General features: G+C 44.0%; 1 protein-coding gene across 1 annotated transcript in view; it reads left to right on the forward strand.

Moving 5' to 3' along the window:
• The window catches only part of dph1 (diphthamide biosynthesis 1), a 685,989-nt gene that overhangs the window by 598,207 nt on the left and 68,402 nt on the right, over positions 1-19,380 (forward strand). The window lies entirely within an intron of this gene.

The raw sequence follows: 19,380 nt of genomic DNA on the forward strand, positions 1-19,380 counted from the left end.
AAGCTATGGGACTACATCATTTTATCCGACATGGCAGCTGTCTGTAAGCCAGGGATACAGTTTCTAGAAAGATATTGATAGGTTAAGTAAGTGGGCAAAATGCTGTCAAAAGGAATATAATGTGGGGAAAATATGAAGCTTCCTGGATTTTAAAACTGAGAACAGTAAAACAGTATTGTTTAAGTGGAGAAAAACTGCAGAAAGCTGCAAACAAAGGAACTCAGGGGTATTTGTGCACAAAACACAGAAAGCTAGCACATAAAATGCAGCAGGTAATCAGGAAGGCCAATGCAATGTTGGCCCTTATTTCAAGGGGGTTGGAGTGTCGGAGTAGGGTAGTCTTACTGCAACTGTACGAGGTGCTCATGAGACCGCATCTGGAATACTGTGTGCAGTTTAACGAAAGATTTCATTTCATTGAAGGCACTTCAGAAAAAGTTCACTAGGATCATCCCTGGCACAGAGAGATTGTCTTCCAGGCTAAGGCTAAACGGATTGGGATTGTACTCACTGGAGTTTTGAAGAATGAGAGTTGATCATATTAAAGCACTTAGGATTCTTGAGGAGATTTGATGGGGAGAAATGTTAAAGAAGATTCTTGAGTTCTCCGTTTAGCAGCACAGTCGATCTTTATTCAGAGCTTTTTCACCAAAGACCTCTCTGAATCTGGCTTCCACGTGGAGCCCAGTAGCCCTCTCTAAAATGGCTCAGTTCAGAGGAGAGGTGAGCAACACTCTGGCTTCCTCAGTTAAACACAGTATTTTATGCATTTCATGTTACTATAAACATAGGCAACAGTGATGTCATTGTTCCATCTCCCTAATCTATGCATCCAGTCCTATAAAACAGCTGATCTATGATGGGGACCCCTACGGACACCCTAGGTTCCCCATGTTCTGATGACATTTAGCAGATATTGTTATCTTCAGTCCTTGGGATTTTACACCTTGCCCCATTAATTTACATTCCAATATGAATAGTCACATTCTTTCGCAGACATTTGCCAGACTTGTTTATTTCTAAGGACTGTTTGAATTATGTTACTCATTGTATTTGTTGCTACCTGTAATAAATTCTGTTACTCATCTTATATTTCCTATTATCCTAATCACAGGCAACAGAAAAAGATGCTAATTCCTACTACTTGCTATAAAATTCATAATATTCACTCTACCTAGTGTGACACTGATAAATCAAATCAAATTTAAAAAAAGTTGGTTATATATACAATTATACAGTTACACCTAACGTTTGAATTCTTTAGCCATCAGATTGTGAGCAGCCTGTACCCCACCTGACCTAGGAAGGTGAGAGGAACACTGGCCCTCTGTCTTCCAGCTGCAATTATAGTTCCTTCTGGTCACATGCTGCCTATGTGTTTTAAAAAGACGTTTGCTTCTATGATGAATTTTACTGACCCTACTTAAACTATTTCTACACTGACACTTTTACTTAATAAGACAACATATATTCCATTAATAAGACTGAAACACAATCACTTTCACAGCTCAATGAACTTGTCTGAACTCCTAGGGCTTTATAAGACATAATCCTGTTCTACTTTTACCTTATTATATGTTTCTGTTATTGTTGGATCACACTTTTCTTTTAATTGTTGTTAAACTCCAAATTTCAGGCTGTCTGTTCCCAGACATCTCTTATCGGACTGCCTCTTACAGACACCTGCAGTTGTAGGTTTGTGCAGAACTCCCTGTATATTAATTTGTAAGATTCTTCATTCTGCCTGGACCCAGTTACCTTGGATTTTTCATATTCTCAATGCTACCTTTATGCTAACTAATGATCTCTCTTCAGTTCTGAACTCAGCAAGCTAATTTCTGTTGCTGCAGCTAAAAATCTTCTCTGCCATATTTATACCAACTAAAAACCTACAAGCAGCCAACTTGTGCCGCATCTGGCCCTGGGCTGCCCAACAGACTTGACAAGTAAATGCTGAGAGATTGCTTTCCCTCATGAGAGAATCTATGTTTAGAGGGCACAGCCTCAGAATAAAGGGGCACTAATTAAAGGCTAAGATGAGGAGGAGTTTCTCCTCTCAGAGAGTTGTGAGTCTTTGGAACTCCTTGTCACTGAGAGCTGTGGAGGCAGAGTCCTCGTTGCTGAGATATGGTGAGAATGACCAAATGGATCGCTCAACACCCATGGTCTGCTTCATTCGTCGAAGAATTTATTGCTTCACACCGGTGGGCAGATTGTTTCTGGGCAGCCCTGGCACCTCTCCACTGAATAAAGGAGATTATACAGTTTGAATGCAGTTTAAAAGTACACGTTCTCAGGCCATCTCACCTGGTGGCCGTCCAATCAGTACAGGCTCTCTGCATCACATGGCCGTGAGATCAGGGCAGGGTCTGCAGTTCATCCTGTGCCACATTACAGGTGTGCGACCTTAGGCCTGTTTTCAAGTAGAGTGCTCCACATCAGCATTCCGTCATCATCCCCCTTTTTATGAGGATGATGACCAGCTTGTACAAGGGGGCATAGCTACAAATTGAGGGGCGATAGATTTAAGACGGATGTCAGAGGCAGGTTCTTTACTCAGAGAGTGGTAAGGGCGTGGAACGCCCTGCCTGCCAATGTAGTTAACTCAGCCACATCAGGGGCATTTAAACAGCCCTTGGATAAGCATATGGATAATGATGGGATAGTGTAGGGGGAGGGGCTTAGATTAATTCACAGGTAGGCGCAAAATCGAGGGCCGAAGGGCCTGCTCTGCGCTGTATCGTTCTATGTTCTATGTACCTCACCATTTCCGGGCTTATTTTAGGAGCCATTGCAGCCATACATGGTTAGCAGAGCTCACGACTTCCCTTATGTGTATTATCTTAAACTTGTTTCTACTGAGACTACCATTACTTTACTTGAAGTGTGCCTTCTGTTTGAAATGATCTGGAGGAACTTTGCTTCTTTAACTCAATTTTTCCTCCAGCCATTTTGTTGCTGCTTCTGCCATGTGTTGCCCCAACAGACTTTCTTTTTTGGGGGGAATCAAAGGTTACTGAGAAAATGCAGGAAAGTGGATGTGAGGGAAGTCGGATCTGCCATGATCCTGTTGAATGGTGGAGCAGGCTTGAGGGGCCGAATGTTCTAGTGCTGTTCCCGTTTCTAATGGACTACTGGATACACATTTGAAAAGGAAATGATTATGAGGCTGTGGGGTAACGGCAGAGCTATAGGACTTGTTGGGTAGCTCCTTTCATGTATAAGCACATATACAGTGAGCTGAATGATCTCTGCCTATGCTATGAGCATCTGTGAGGAGACGTGGAAGCAGAACTTGCCTGGAGTACACGACACATCGGCTCCGCAGCTAGGGAAATGTAAAGGGAAGATTATGTTTGGGCTGCAACAGAAGAGCAAACTGGTGTGTATGCCAGATAGTGGAAGGACCTGTGAAGCCTGCCAAAATGTCTCAGAATCACAGAGGAAGCCGTTTGGCCCGTCATGTCTGCACTGGCTCACCGAATGAGCATTGTGACTTTGTGCCGTACTCCTGCCTTTCTTCCCATAATGCCACACAATGTTTTTTTCAAATATGACTATAATTAGATAATTATCCAATGCCTCTTGAATACCTCAACTGAACCTGCTTTCATCACATTTCCAGGCAGACCATTCCATACTCTAATGACCCACTGCGTGAAAAAGTTTTCTCTCGCCTCGCTTTTGCTTTTTTTGCACATCTATTGCAAAATGCTTTAAATCCATGCTCCCTCATTCTTGATCCTTTTACGAGCAGGAACATTTTCTCCATGACCACCCAATCCAAATCTCTCATGATTTTGAAAGTTACTATCAAATCTCCTCTTAGTCTTCTCATCTCCAAAGAAAACAAATCCTAACCTCTCTGATCCTAACCTTGCCGATCCTAACCTCTTTAATCTATCTTCAAACAAAATTGCTCACCTCTGGAACCAGTCTCTTCTGTACCCTGTCCAGGATGTTCAAATCCTTCCTGAAGTGTGACATCCAGAGGTATACATGATGTTCATGTTGAGGTCTTATACTTAAACACTATGAAATGTGAAAATTTTCAGCTTACAAGACCATCTTAAAAAGAGATATAAGGCTCTTTGATCATGATCAATCAGGGGGATGCATGATTGAAGGGTGGGGGATGGTGGTGTATCCCACAGGGGAATAATAAGGTCTTTGTGCCTTTATAGCCAGAACATCAAACCATTTACCTTGAAATTGACACAGCAGGGGACTTGGAACAGCACAGAGATGATAGAACAGTACAGTACAATGTAGAAAGAGACCATTCGGCCCATTGAATCTGCACTTGCTCTTTTCAAGAACGCCTCCTCTGCTGTTACCCTATATCCTTGTAATTGTTTTTTCTCCTTCAGTTATTTATCCAATTCCATTTTAAAGGCTGGTATTGATCCTATAGCCACAATCCTATGAAGCAGCGCTCTCGAAATGCTAGACACTTATTTCATCATAACCATTTTCCCTCACCAGATTGAACAGATTATTCTCTAGAGAGTTGCATAAACTCTGTGTTAAATGGTCTCCTTGAGGCACTAATCACCCGACAGCAATGGATCAAGATTCTTTTGCTAGTCACTTGTTTGTCCTCTGGTTATTGATCCTTTGGTCACTGGAAACTGTTTCTCCTTATTTACTCTTATTACATTGTTTTATAAATTTGAATACCTCTGTTAAGTCTCCTCTCAGCCTTCTATGCTTTAAGAGAACAGTCCCAGCCTCTCTACTCTCTCCATGTTAATGAAAGTTGCTTGTTTATCATCACTGTGATAGGTGGACCACAGTTATCTGCTGAAGGGACGTGGGGTTGTTTAACATTGTTGCTGTTCTCCAGGTCAGCAGCTGTTCATCATTATGGAAATCTCAGATGTATCCTGTGTCTCATCTCCCTGGTGTTGCTGTAAAGTTGCAATATTGATTGCAGACTGTCTGAGTTCCAATGATAACAGTGTGATCCAAACGCTGTAAATCTTCCCTTCCAAAAGCACAAACCTTTTCAGATTGCTTTCCCCCCATCTGCCCCTAATGTCTGCATACAAGTTTATAATGGCACAAAGAGGAGGCCATTCAGCCCATCTGTTTAAGAGCACCTCCAGAACCCTCCCAAATCCAGCACCGGGAATAATTGACACACTTTTCTTCAAAATTGTGCCAAGGGCCAACTTATATTTACTCGAGAGAGTTGACACGGCTTCAGTTTAGCTTCACACCTGAGGTCAGCACCTCTGACAGTGCAGCACTCGCTCAGTTCCACACTGAGTGTGTTAGTCTGTACTGTTGTGTTCAAGCCATGGTAATTTGAATGAGCAACCTTCGACCACAGAAGCATGAGTGCTGCCAACTTAGTTAAGTCTGTCTCCTGTGCGTTAGATTAAATGCAGACAAAAGTGCAACTGATATGAGCACTCTATTCGGCTGAGTGAGGGACATCACGTAAGGCTCACTGTTAGAGCCCAGTATGATGGTTAACTATGATATCATGCATTAGTGGTGCAGTATTACAGCACAGTGAGTAGCGTTGTCAGCTTAGTTCTGGTAAAGGGAAACTTAAACATCTGCTTCTTGTCCTTCCATGCAGCTTGATATGAAATTGTCAACCCAGAGCCCTTCAGAGCTCTGGAGCTTCAGGAGAGCTGTTCCACTGAACACTGTCAACATGAGCTAATGGACAGAGAAGGAGAAAGCTCCCTGTTGTCAGAAAGGTGTAGGGTTAATGTCACTGAAGCTGAAACTTTCCCAGAGGGTGACGAAGGCTCATTGGGTAGCTTGGCATCACATGTTTGCTATGGCTCAGTGCGTTGCATGCTCCTTTCTGAGTCCAAAGGTTGGGGGTTTAAATCTCCCTACAGCACAAAGGCTCGGGCTGACAATCCAACGCAGCAGTGAGGGAGGTGACAGATTAATATGGACCATGTTTGTTCCTTATCAAATTTGTACTCACTGACCTACAGTCGCTCCCACTCAAGCAACATGTTTATTTTAAAATTTTCATGTTGTCTTTTAATCCCTCCCTGACTGTCCCCCTCTCCTATATTGGTAATCTCCTGCAGGAACACAACCCTCCAACCTATTTCCAATCCTCCAATTCCCGTTTCTTATGAATCCCCAATTTTAAACACGCTGCCAATGGTGGCTGTGCTTTTATTTGCCTCCAGTCTGGAATTCTTTCCCGATGTCTCTCCACCTTGCTTTTGTTCTTAAGACTCCCTTTAAAGCCTACCTATTTGATCTTGCTTTTAGCCTCATATTTTCTAATGTCACTCACTTTCACACTTTAATTTATAATGTTCTTGTGAAACATCTTCGAACATTCCATTATGTTAAAGACACTTTATAATATTTCAATCAGTGACTAGTCAGTCTAAGGAACAGGCTCCATAGGGAGTCTCTGGAAGGAGGTGTGATTGACTTCATTCAGTTTAGTGCGAATTTGATAAATTTCTTTCAGAAAAAGACATTTGATGACAGTGTTGCTTTTGGGGCGTGTGATAAAGGCAGTCAGCTAGGAAGGGACAGGTGAGTTTGGGCCTAGACCCTAAACGCTCCAACACTGGTAACTGCTCCTTCCCTCATGTCTTAGTCCAGTTGGTAGTTGGCAACTCCACCATCTTTGTACCATGCAACTAGCAGGACGATAGATATCGAGCTTGATAGACCTGGGTCTTATATTGTCTGTCAATTCCGACCCTGAGAGAGTAGAAACAATTTGAAAGAACCTGCATTTTTCAGAGCCTTTCTTGAGCACTCAATGTCCATCTGAAATACTTTTAGAAGTCTGTGGCCCAGAGCTGGAAACTCCCTAGGGTGGGCCGGGGTTAGAGCATATTTGAATTCATCCTCAAATGTCTCGAAAAAATGATTAAAAAGAGCCCGGGAAAATTGTCACAGGGAGACCAATGAGAGAAAGGTTAAGTTCCCCAGCGGTACACCGAAACTGACCGAATCCGTAAGGAGATAATAAAGTGTGGAGCTGGATGAACGCAGCAGGCCAAGCAGCATCTTAGGAGCACAAAAGCTGATGTTTCAGGCCTAGACCCTTCATCAGAAAAGGGGGATGGGGAGAGGATTCTGAAATAAATAAGGAGAGAGGGGGAGGCGGACCGAAGATGGATAGAGGAGAAGATAGATGGAGAGGAAGAGATGACAAGAGAGTTGCAGTGGGAGAGAGATCCCCTGAGGTTGGTCAGGAGGGAGGAGGGTGACTTCTTCAGGTTAGGCATCCTGGCTTTCCTGCTCCTCTGATGCTGCCTGGCCTGCTGTGTTCATCCAGCAATACACTTTGTTATCTCTGACTCCAGCATCTGCAGTTCTTGCTCTCAAAGTTCAAGAGCTATCGTGTGTGCATGTGTCTGTGTGATGTTATTGTAATGCATACTGTGTTAATCATTTAATTCTGAACTGTTTTGTTTCAAAGAAAGATTTGTATCTGTGTTATCACAGCTCAAAGAATTTTCCAATCTGTGACTTATTTGTGGTGCAATTATTGTGTGAGAGACAAACATGTTGCATCTAATAAGATCCCAGCCGGTACTGAATGAATTGCATTTTTATCATGGTTTTGCAACCTTCCAGTCAATGAAATGCTTTTGAAGTACAGTCACTGTTACAATGTAGGAAAAGCAGTCGTCAATATTATGCTGCAAGCTTGCACAGACAGTAGTAAACTAATAAGCCAGATAATGGGATTTTGATTAAGGGTTAAATATTAGTCAGGACAGTTCGAAGAACCCCCCCCCCACTTTTCTCTGAAGTAGTTCTACAAGATGATTTACATCCACTTGAGAGGACAGACAGGCTCTTATTTAATGCATCACCCAAAACGCAGCACCTTTAGCAGTGCAGCACTCTCTCAATACCGTGACTGGCGGCCTAGATTATGCATTCAAATCTCAGGAGCAGGACTTAAATTAGCAGTTGTCTGACTCGTCTGTTAGAGTGCAACCAACACAGTTTACTAGATTGTGATCTAAGTTTACAGGACAGATCCTCTGTACGCATTGTGATCTAAGTTTACAGGACAGTCAGTAATAAATAGGAGGAGTTCTAGTAAAGGGAGACCTTGGTTGTATTTTAAGCTATTACATGCAGCTTGACATTAGTTGTCAACTTGCAGCTTAAGAGCTCAGATTTTTGAATTATATATGATAAACGATCTACAAATGCGTTCGACACTGGCTAATATTTTCAGAAAGGGTATGAAACAAAGGGACTCATACTCACTAACAACTGGCTGAAATACCTCAGGCACCTGTTACTGTGTACCTTAGATTCTCCAAGATTGGTAATTCCTACCTGGATCTGTTACAACAGCTCAGGTCAAGAGGTGCAAAGAAGTTCCCATGGTAATCTAGGTGGCAATAAATTAAATGAGGCAGTGATTTATCCACCTACCCCTCTGGATTCTTCAACTTGTATTTATGAAAAAGCAAGGCTTCATGCCCAGAAAGATAAAGTTGTATGGTCCACATGAGCTCTGTCCAACCCAACAATGGAAGTATCACGGGTATCCAGGGACTGCGAACCACGCAGTCTACCAACTACTTCATGAGACAAGAACACTAATTGCTGGAGAAACTCAGCAGGTCTGTGGAGAGAGAAACAAAGTTAATGCTTCGAGTTTATTGATCCTTCTTCTATGGGGATTAGTAGCCTACTGGAATTATATTTCTGTTTAAAATGTGTAAGAGAAGTGAGAATGATCCATGTGGGAAACTCCAACTGGAAGCTTGACTTTCATGGAAATAAGGGCCAGAAATGAAGGCATCAGACCCATCTAATTTAATTCTACAATCACCTGTAGTTCCAGCAGCATTTCACTGCATCAACGTCCTAAATGATTTCAGACCTTCTGCTCTCACTGCTTAACCTGGCAGGCAATCTGTCTATTAATCAGCCTCCTATCAGCTCTCCCAAACTCACCCGTTTACAAGTTTAGGTATGTGGCTCCTTGTCCTATCGTCATTGACCAGGACAGTCTGAAAGCCAACCATCGAGCTTGCCATTCAGATCCCAATACACGAGAAAAACCCAACCTTAGGCAGACTCATACAGGGATTTCTCCATCATCAGGCACTTTGCAACATTGTAGAGAAAAAAAAATCTGTGGCCTTCAGGACACCATGAAGCCAGTGTCTCTACATCCCACCAGCACTGACTTCCCATACAGTAGAAGCAATCAGTTTCACAGTTTGAGACTTAATCTAATGTTGGGCAGTAGACAACATCGGCCTATATTGTCAATAGATTTTTCTATTTTGTTGAACTCTCGGCTGTCTGAGACAGGAGAATCTATCCACTCTCCCAGCTTTGGGTAGTTCTCAGGAAGAATCTGTTCAGGGTCATGTGTCCTCTCTCATGCTTCAGTGTAGGGCTTCCTGTCACTCCTCTCCTTTCTAATCTGAAAACCTCTCTGGGCTGGGACTGGGGCTAGGGTTAAGAGTTAGGGGGTGTGGGGGAGTGATCTCATGCCCATCTCTTCATTTCTTCCCTCTTTCCCCCTCCTCTTCCCCAGCCCTATCTTTTCCACTTACTCTTCTGCCTCCCTCTTCTCTCCCTCCTGCCTTTCCTCCCTCTCCTCTTCCCTCTTGATCCATCCGTTTCTCCAGCTCCCTTCTTCTCCCTTCTCTTTATCTCCATCTCCTTTCACTTTCCCAGCCATCGCCCCTGCACGCTCCCCTTGCTCTGTCTCTCATCCCTTTCCCTCACACTCTGCCCTTCTTTCTCACTATCTTACTCGCCTCACCTCTTTACTCCCTCCTTCTCCATTGCCCAATTGGTGAGAGTAATTTGTTTTTGCCCTGTGTTATCTTTCAGTCTGTCTCCATATTATATTCAGATATGTTAGGGAAGAGATAACAGAGACTCTGTTACGTGTATACAAAAGTCCATTAGAAAAGGGATTAGTCCAGAAAACTGGGAGACAGTTATTACGATTTCTGAATTAAAAATAGAGGCTAGTACAACAGTGAAGTGACTTGTTAAACAGCGGTGGATGGGATCCTTACTTAAAGATAGAATGAAAAAGTGAATATATATTGATGAGTAGTCAGCATGGATTTCAAAAGGCAAGGTCATGTTTGAATTGAATGCTTTGAAGAAGGAACAGAAAGGGTTGAAAAAGCTAATGCATTTGATGTAATATATTTGTATTTTTGAAACAAGGCTTGGGGCCATTCAGCCCATCAGGTTTGCTGTACCGTTCAATGAGATCATGGATGTTCTGATAATCTCAATTCCATTCTCCTGCCTTTTCACCATAACATGATTCCCTCACGACTAAAAATATATCTCAGCCTCGAATGACCTAATTTCGACAGCCCCATGTGGCAAAGATTTCCATAGATTCACAAACCTCTGAGAGAAGAAATTCTTGCTCACCTCTGCCTTAAATGTGGGACCATTATTCTGAGATTATGCCCTGTGATCCTGGACTCTCCCACAAAGGTAAACAACCTTTCCACGTCTACCCCGTCAGGTTCTAGGAATCTTGGATGTTTCAATATGGTTGCCTTCATTCTTCTACATTCCAACAAGACCGGGCCCCATCTACTCAATCCCTCACTCAACATCCTGTCACCTGAATAGCAGACTTGCAACTGAAGCAGGAGCATGTAAAATCAGGGGGCGAGTTGAAGAATGGATAGAAATCTGGATAGAACATAGACCACAGAGTGAAGGTTAAAGGCCATTATTCCTGGTACAAGACAGGAAGCAGTGTGCACAAAGCTTTGTGCTAGGAACAATGTTGTTCACCATTCACATAAATGGTCTAGACAGGGAATTTGAAAGTGCAGTTTATGGATGGCTCGAAATTGTGGGAATTAGTTAATATAAAGAAATGTGGTGACAAAGCATAGGATTAATAACGAATTTGTAGAATGGCCATGCATTTAACAAATAAATTTCAGTACAAGTCACTGTGAGGTCGTACGTTTTGTTAAAAAGATTAAGAAAGCACATGCTCCTTGTAAATTAACTGTTCCTTGCAGAGAGTAGTTTCTAATGATATCCTCATGGGCTGTGACTATCCTGATTGTAAAAGGAGTAAGAGAGGAGTGGGATTTAAGGGAACAGATGCAAAAATTACTCAAAGGCGCAATGCAGGTCAAAAGGGTCATTAGAGAAAACTGACAAAAGTTCCTCTCTGGGGAGCTAGAATTGATAAGACTGGAGGTCTTGTGCTGCAGTGGGTAGCATCCCCATCTCTTGGCAATAAGTTCCAGGGCGAGTGCTACACTGCAGCCAGTCTTGAAAGGTGCATTTGCAACCTGGTCAAGCAGGTTGACTGTCGGCCGCCTGTAAATGTCAGCAGGCACTAAGAACAGGGTCAGTCATCCTGCACAAGGCAAGAGTAAACCACTGTAACACTTTGCTCCAAAGCATGGATCAACCCAAGAGAAATGCTCAGGAAGGAAGGAAAGACAAACAGAGCAGAGAATTTCAAAGGAGAGAAGTTATCTTAAACCTCTGTAGAAACTTGGTCGGACCACACTTGAACTTTGATTTCTGTATTACTAGGAAGAGTATTAGGACATTGAAATAGGTGCAATAAGGATTTGCAAGGAGATCATACCTATTACAAAGATTGAACAGAGCACAGCTGCCTTCTCTAGAAAAGCAAAATTGACGGCTGACCCTTTTTTATAAATTAATGCTCAATAAGCTGGATCCAGAGTAGTGGACATAAGGTTATATGGACCGTAGATGTTAGAATGAGCCTGTTGAGCTTGATGGACTTCATCTGCTGTTAAATATTATGCAGTGCCACCTAGTCTCAAACATTGTGATATGGGAGGACAAAATACCCAGTAGGCAGCAGCTCAGCACAGACAGAAGTGCCACCGATATAGCAGATGATAATTTCTGAGAACAATTTGTTACGCACAATGCACAGAACTTTACCATCTGCTCTCTGGGGACTGTACCAAATTATTAACTTAAAACTATAATTTATGCACAAAAATGCATCTTCACAGCCTGCACACACTAGGGTTGTGAGTGTCTAAATCAAAACTCACACTTCTCTAGGGTTGCCAGCTCTAGCTAGCTGTGTTCCTGGTCGCTGCATCATCTGGCTGCCCACCTGCAACTGCCCCATTTGATCCCCACCTCCAGTTCTTTTAAGAAATTATTTAGGAAGGTAGAATCCCTCCAGAGTGGAAGCAGGCCATCCAGCCCAGTGAGTCTGCACCTACCCTTCAAGCAGCATCCCATCCAGATTCAGCCCCCTACCCTATTCCTGTAATTCCATAGCTAATCCACCCAGCCTGCATATCCCTGGACACTATGGAACAATTTAGCATGGCCAATCCACCTAACCTGCATATCTTGGACTGTGGGAGGAAACTGGAGCACCCAGAGGAATCCCACGCAGACACGGAGAGAATGTGCAAACTCCACACAGATAGTCGCCCGAGGGTGGAATCGAACCTAGGTCCCTGATGCTGTGAGGCAGCTGTGCTAACCAGTGAATCATCTCGCCCAAAGAAGATGAAAAAAAAAACACCTTTTTAAAACTCTCGTGTTTTTTCTCCTTTTGCTCACAGCACAGTGCTGGAGATTAATCTTTAATTCCAAGAATCTCCGGACAATCCTGGATGGTTGGCAATGAAGCCATTTCCATCTGACATCTTAGCCACGTGGTCATTTCCCATCTGTGGGTCCGATTGGTGATAAAGAAAAATCAACATTTGTACAGTACCTTGCACGTTGTCAGAATGTCAACAAAAGCTACTTGCAGTGTAAGGACTACATTTTACTTGAAATGTAACCTCGGAAAAGTAGAAGTTTGGATACTGATGTGTAGCAGAAAATTAACCTTTTTCTGTGCATTAAAAGAAAGCTGTAACTGCGTGGTGTTTACTTAATGATTGACCAGTGTCATGGACTCAATACTTTTGTGAGACATGCTGGCACCAGGAATCTTTGGGTTAGAAAGACTGCTGAGCAACAGCTTTTAAGGATAAGTTACAAATTGCCATGGAACTCAGGGCAGAGGCAGTTACATTCATTCTCTGGATATCCTGCATGAAAAGAGAGGTATCTCTCTTTCTCTCTCTCTTTCATTGTCTGAGTGGAAAAGAGCCAGAACTCGAGCAGAAACCTCGGTCCAAATGACCAGTTACCAAACTGAGAATTGCTTCTGTTGGCAACGACATATTATCACCCCCAGAAGTCAAAAGAAAGTCTCTTTGTGGTTTGGATTCTGAATCCACAGAATTTGACCTTTTTGCCCGATGGTTTCGATCATAGTATTTCTGCTGAAACATCTGTCTTGTCTTTCCTTTTTTGGAAGAGTGTATGTGGGTGTGTGTTGTGATATTAATGGGGATGTAGTTTAAGTTTGCTTGTTTGTAATTAATAATCCACTATGCCATTGTTACAGATTATGATTATTTAGAATTAATCAGTTTTGTTTTCTTCAGTTTCTTTTAACTGAGGTGATGATCGAAGTCAGGGCAACTGACCATCTTAGTGATTCAGTTGGTCATTCATACACTTGTGATGACTCATGGAATAGTGCAGCTGAGTTTGCAGTGGGATCCTGACAACAGCCACTGGATACTTTTCAAATTGTGTTGTCTGTTTTAATACAGGAAACATGACAGCCAGTTTGCACACAGCGGGCTCCCACAATTGGCAATGTCATATTAACCAGTTAGTTTTAGATGCGGAATCAATTCACCTGGGAGAAGTTCTTTGGTCATCCTCAAAGTAGTGCCAGTGGAAGTTTAATGCCATTCAAGTAGGCATATGGTGCCTCTATTTAACGTTATCTCAGTTGAGGAACAGCACAGCCAGCAGTGTAGTACTCCCTCAGAGCTGCACTGGAGAATCAGCCGAGATCTCATACTCACAGCTCTGAAGGCAGCTGAACCCACAACCCTAAAGGTTTTTTTTAGATATATTCATGGGCGTGTGGGCGTTGCTGGCTGGGCCACATTTGTTGCCCGTTACCCAACTGCCCTTCAATTTAATGGCACATTGGGAGAGCAGTTAACAGACGACTGCATCGCTGGGGGCCTGGAGTCACCTGTAGGCCACAACAGGTAAGGATGGCAGATTTCCTTCCTGAAAGGGGATTAGCGAAACAGAGGATTTTTATGAAAATTGACAATGATGATATGGTCACCATTAGACCAGCTTTTAATTTAATTCAGATTTCGCTATCTGCACTGGTGGGATTTGAATCCACGGTCCCAGATATTTAGACTGAGACTCTGGGTTATTAATCCAGTGATATTAGCACTAAGCAACACCTCCTCCTTCAGAGGTGGGATACCCACTGGACCACTGAATCAATAGAAAACACAAGTCCTTGTGAAGAAGAGAGAACTCATGAGAGTCGCTGCTGCTGCTTCACATTCAGTATGACCTTGAGTACAGATTTTAAAACTGCAATTGGACAGGGGAAGGTGGTGGCTGGGGCCGGGGGAGATGGTGAATGTGTTCCAAAAATACAATATCCACAGACTCCAGGATGCCGTCAGGTTCATCTTAAATGAACAAAATGCTGGCTGTGCCAGAGATTATAGGCTGGACCTGAATCTGTAAGATTACTCTGTCTCATGTTTTCTTGGCTTTAAAATGAGAGAGTGGCATTGCCAATCTCTAAGACAGCACCAGTGTCTCACTGTAACTTCCAAATGCAAGTTACTCTTCTGCCCCCACCCCCCCCCCCCCCCCCCCCCCACCAGCAGTCTGCCTCCAAAGCAGGAGGTGAACCAAGTGTGAATGGGCTGACCTTGTGTATAGGAGATGATGGATTCCCATTGATTCCATTTGCACCAGTAAACTCTCTCAAATTGACTCCATTTCTTTAATGGCTGTGAACTACTGCCTGCCTAACTGGTCCTTTCTGCTACTTCTCCCTCATTAGCTGTCTATCTTTAGGCCTATGTCAGTGTAGTTGAGAAGTTAAGTCAGTCAGTGGGATGAGGGAGCATGAGATATCAGGCATTGACAGGTGGGAGGTGCACATGTTATAGAGGGAGCAGGCTGAAGGTCTGCTGTGATTCAGAATAAAACTTCTAGTTAATGCAACTCAGAGCACTTCGCCTGATGAATTGCTTGTGAAAAACAGTGGCTGTTCCTTGGACCAATATTACAGCAGCCATTTCATGCCAAAAGGCCATAAGCAATAACAAATGACAGGCTAAACAATCCATCAGTCAGTCTCGCAATGTGCCTCACAGACTATGTTCTAGACACTTGCAGGAAGCTACATACATTCTTGGGCAAGGTATTGCGACTTTTTCAAATTAAACAAAAACTCCCTAATTCTCCACTCTCCACAGCAGCACCTTAATCAATCAGAGCTAATTTACCAATCAGTCAGCACTCTTCTCATGCAATATAAATTGTTGTTCCCTTTTGGATTTTGTACTCTTGTGTATGTCCTGAAGGGAGCCAGATGGAAAGCCCTGATAGCATGTACCTTTTTTCAGCAATTCTCATTGTCCCCCACCAATACACAACTGTGCCCGACCTATAATCTGTCTCCAAGAGCAGAATACCGTGTGTGCTGAAATCTGACTTAAAAACAAGAAATTCTGGAAAAGAGCTCATCAGGTTGGCAGCATCTTTATAGTGTGAAAGATAGAGTTAATATTTCAGGTCTATGGCCTCTCATTAGAACTGGGAAAAGTGAGCGAGGTAACAGATATTGAGCCAGGGTCGAGTCACACAGGGACAATGGAAGGTCTGTTATAAGGTCGGAGACAGAGGGATTGAATGACATAACACTCCAGAGGGTGTATTTCCTGCTCCAAAGACACAATGTTGACCTATATTTGAAAGCAGTACAGACGGAGTGCTGCATTGCCTTAATGAGAGCAGTATAATAGGGGTGCTGCATTGTCTCAGTAATGCAGTAAAGTAGGAGGAACTTATTTCTAACAGGTGCAGATTTGACAGACCAAAGGGCCTTTTCCATTGCTGTGGACCTCTATGATTATGACTCTGACAGCAGTACAAAGGGAGTGCTACATTGCTTCTCTGAAAGCAGTACAGAGGGAGTGCTACATTGTCTTATTGAGAGGAGTACAGAGGGAGTGCTACATTATCTCAATGAGAGCAGTACAGAGGGAGTGCAACATTGCTTCTGTGAAAGCAGTACAGAGGGAGTGCTACATTGTCTCATTGAGAGCAGTACAGAAGGAGTGCTACATTATCTGTGAGGGCAGTACAGAGGCGGTGCTACATTATCCGTGAGAGCAGTACAGAGGGAGTGCTACATTATCCATGAGGGCAGTACAGAGGGAGTGCTACATTGTCTAATTGAGAGCAGTACAGAGGGAGTGCTACATTATCAGTGAGGGCAGTACAGAGGGAGTGCTACATTGCTTCTGTGAGAGCAGTACAGAGGCAGCGCTATATTAAGTGTGAAAGCAGTACAGAGGGAGTGCTACATTATCGATGAGAACAGTACATGGGAGTTCTACATTGCATCAGTGAGAACGGTACAGAGGCAGTGCTACATTATCCATGAGAGCAGTTCAGAAGGAATGCCGCTTCAGTCCCACTACCTCTTCCACCGGTGTTTGACACCCAGGTCTGGTAGGAACTGGAGAAAATAAACATAGGAAGCATATTCACAGGGAAGGTGGCGCATGAAGCTTGTGTATTGCTTGCCCCCACCCCAATCATCACCTCCAGCAGAATAACCACAGCCAGAAAAATAGGAAAAGCCAATCAGCATTCTGCCTCTTGGTAAAATGGAGCTTGGTTTTTTGTCACATTGGCAGTGCCCTAGCTGTGCTGTTTTGTGTCTGTACTGGAAGGAATCAAAAACTGAATTCCGGAGACCTTCCCCCAAGCCCCCACCTCCTCCTGATCAGGTGTGTGTATTTAACACAGGTTTTTATTCGTCTGTGTCATTCTTCTGTATGAGTCAGATGATCTGCGCATCACTTAAAAACACACACTGTATCAATATCCAGGCAGCCTCATCTGATTCTCTAATCGTATTGATTTCAAGTGACACTGACTTATGTTCCAAAACCAGCTTTTCTATGAAACTGCCCAAGGACAAGATGTCCTCCTCTCCAATCTCAGTCCATTTTAATCACTGTAATGTGGGTTTGATTAACTGTGTTTAATGATTTCCACCAGCTAGCAGTGTGTAGCGCAGAGTTAAGTGGAACAGGTCTTGGGATTTGATCAGATGAGGACCTGATGCCAAGGAATTGGCTCCATTCTTTTCTGTTTCTTTTTACTGCTGTGGAGACTCAGGCTTCACAATGCCAACCTACATCTCCCCAACCTACATCTCCCCAACCTACATCTCCCCAACCTACATCCCCCCAACCTACACCCCACCCAACCTACAACCCCCCAACCTACACCCCACCAACCTACATCTCCCCAACCTACAACCCCCCCAACCTATACCCCACCCAACCTACATCTCCCCAACCTACAACCCCCCAACCTACACCCCACCCAACCTACATCTCCCCAACCTACACCTCACCCAACCTATACCCCACCCAACCTACATCTCCCCAACCTACAACCCCCCAACCTACACCCCACCCAACCTACATCTCCCCAACCTACACCCCACCCAACCTACATCTCCCCAACCTACAACCCCCCAACCTACATCTCCCCAACCTACACCCCATCCAACCTACATCTCCCCAACCTACAACCCCCAACTTACACCCCACCCAGCCTACAACCCCCCAACCTACACCCCACCCAACCTGTATCTCCCCAGCCTACAACCCCCCAACCTAAAGCTCCCAACCTACATCCCATCAACATGCATCCCACCCAACCTACACCCCACCCAACCTACAACCCCCCAACGTACAGCTCCACAGCCTACAACCCCCCAACCTACAGCTCCACAACCTACAGCCCCCAAGCTACACCCCCAAGCTACAGCCCCCAACCTACAGCCCCCCAACCTACACCCACTCAACCTACACCCCACCCAGCCTACACCCCACCCAACCTACACCCCACTCAATCTACATCTCCCAACCTACACCCTGCCCAACCTACACGCTGCCCAACGTACACCCCACCCAACCTATACCCCGCCCAACTTAATCCCCCCCAACCTACACACCACTCAACCTACATCCCCCAATCTACACCCCACCTAACCTACACCCAATCCAACCTATAACCCCCCCCCCCAATATTACACCTCCCAACCTACACCTCATACAACCTAACCCCCCCCCCCACCCACCCCCAACCCACACCCCTTCTAGTCCAGTGTTCATTCGGGTTTAGAAGAATGAGAGGAGATCTGAATGAAATGTCTCAAGTTCAGACAGAGCTGGACAGGCTAGATGCAGGGAGGATGTTTCCCCAGGTTAGGGAGTCTAGAACCAGGGGTTATAGTCACAGGACACAGGATTGGCCATTGAAGACTGAGTTGAGGAAACAATTCGTCACTCAGAGGCTGGTCAACCTGTGGAATTTGCTACCACTGCGTATCTTCAAGGCTTACGGAGGGAAATGGAACTATAGCATTGAGATAGAGGACCAGCCATCATCATACCATCACAAGGCATAGAAACTGACCCTTCAGTCCAACTCATCCGTGCCATTCAGAGATCCCAATCTGACCTGGTTCCATTTGCCAGCATTTGGTCCATATTCCTCTAAGCCCTTCCTATTGATATGCCCATCTGGATGCCTTTTAAATGTTGTAATTGTACCAGCCTCCACCACTTCTCTCAACTCATTGAATGCATGCACCACCGACTGCATGGAAATATTACCCCTCTCACCTTAAAGCTATTCCCTTTAGCATTCAACTCCCCAACCTGGGAAAAGACTTTGGCTATTCACCCTATCCATGCCCCTCATGATTTTACAACCTGTAGAAGGTCATCCCTCATATTGAATGGCCCACTCCTCCTATTTTGTATATTCCTATCACTCATTTCATTTTCTTTTCTACCTGTGTGCCATCTCTCCCTATTCCACCCCTCTCTTTGTTTTTGTTCTCTATCCTAATTTTTACATTCTTACTGTCCCCATTTTTCTTTGCCCTCTCTCTCTCTTGTCTTACTTTTCCATTATATCCTGTTTCATTATGTTTGTTGCTGTCTCTGTGACTCTCTGTTTTCCTACAGTCACCATAGAATATGTTCACTCTTCCCGCCTGTTCTTGCTAATCGCTGTCTGTGCTGTGCTATTGCCTTCACATCAATGCAAATGTAGTATCTTTTTAAAAAGCTACTGATCAAGCCACCTTTACTGAGGGAACTTCAGACCAGTTTAGCTTGGAGACACTACAGAACAGTGATTGTTTTTCACAGAGGCTGGTTACCTTTGAACAACTCTGCACTGCTCTTTGCTGGCAAGGCTGGATGAGGTACGCGTCAGCTATCAAACTTTTCT

The sequence above is a fragment of the Stegostoma tigrinum genome, chromosome 27 (assembly GCF_030684315.1).
Source record: "Stegostoma tigrinum isolate sSteTig4 chromosome 27, sSteTig4.hap1, whole genome shotgun sequence".
Classification (NCBI taxonomy): domain Eukaryota; kingdom Metazoa; phylum Chordata; class Chondrichthyes; order Orectolobiformes; family Stegostomatidae; genus Stegostoma; species Stegostoma tigrinum.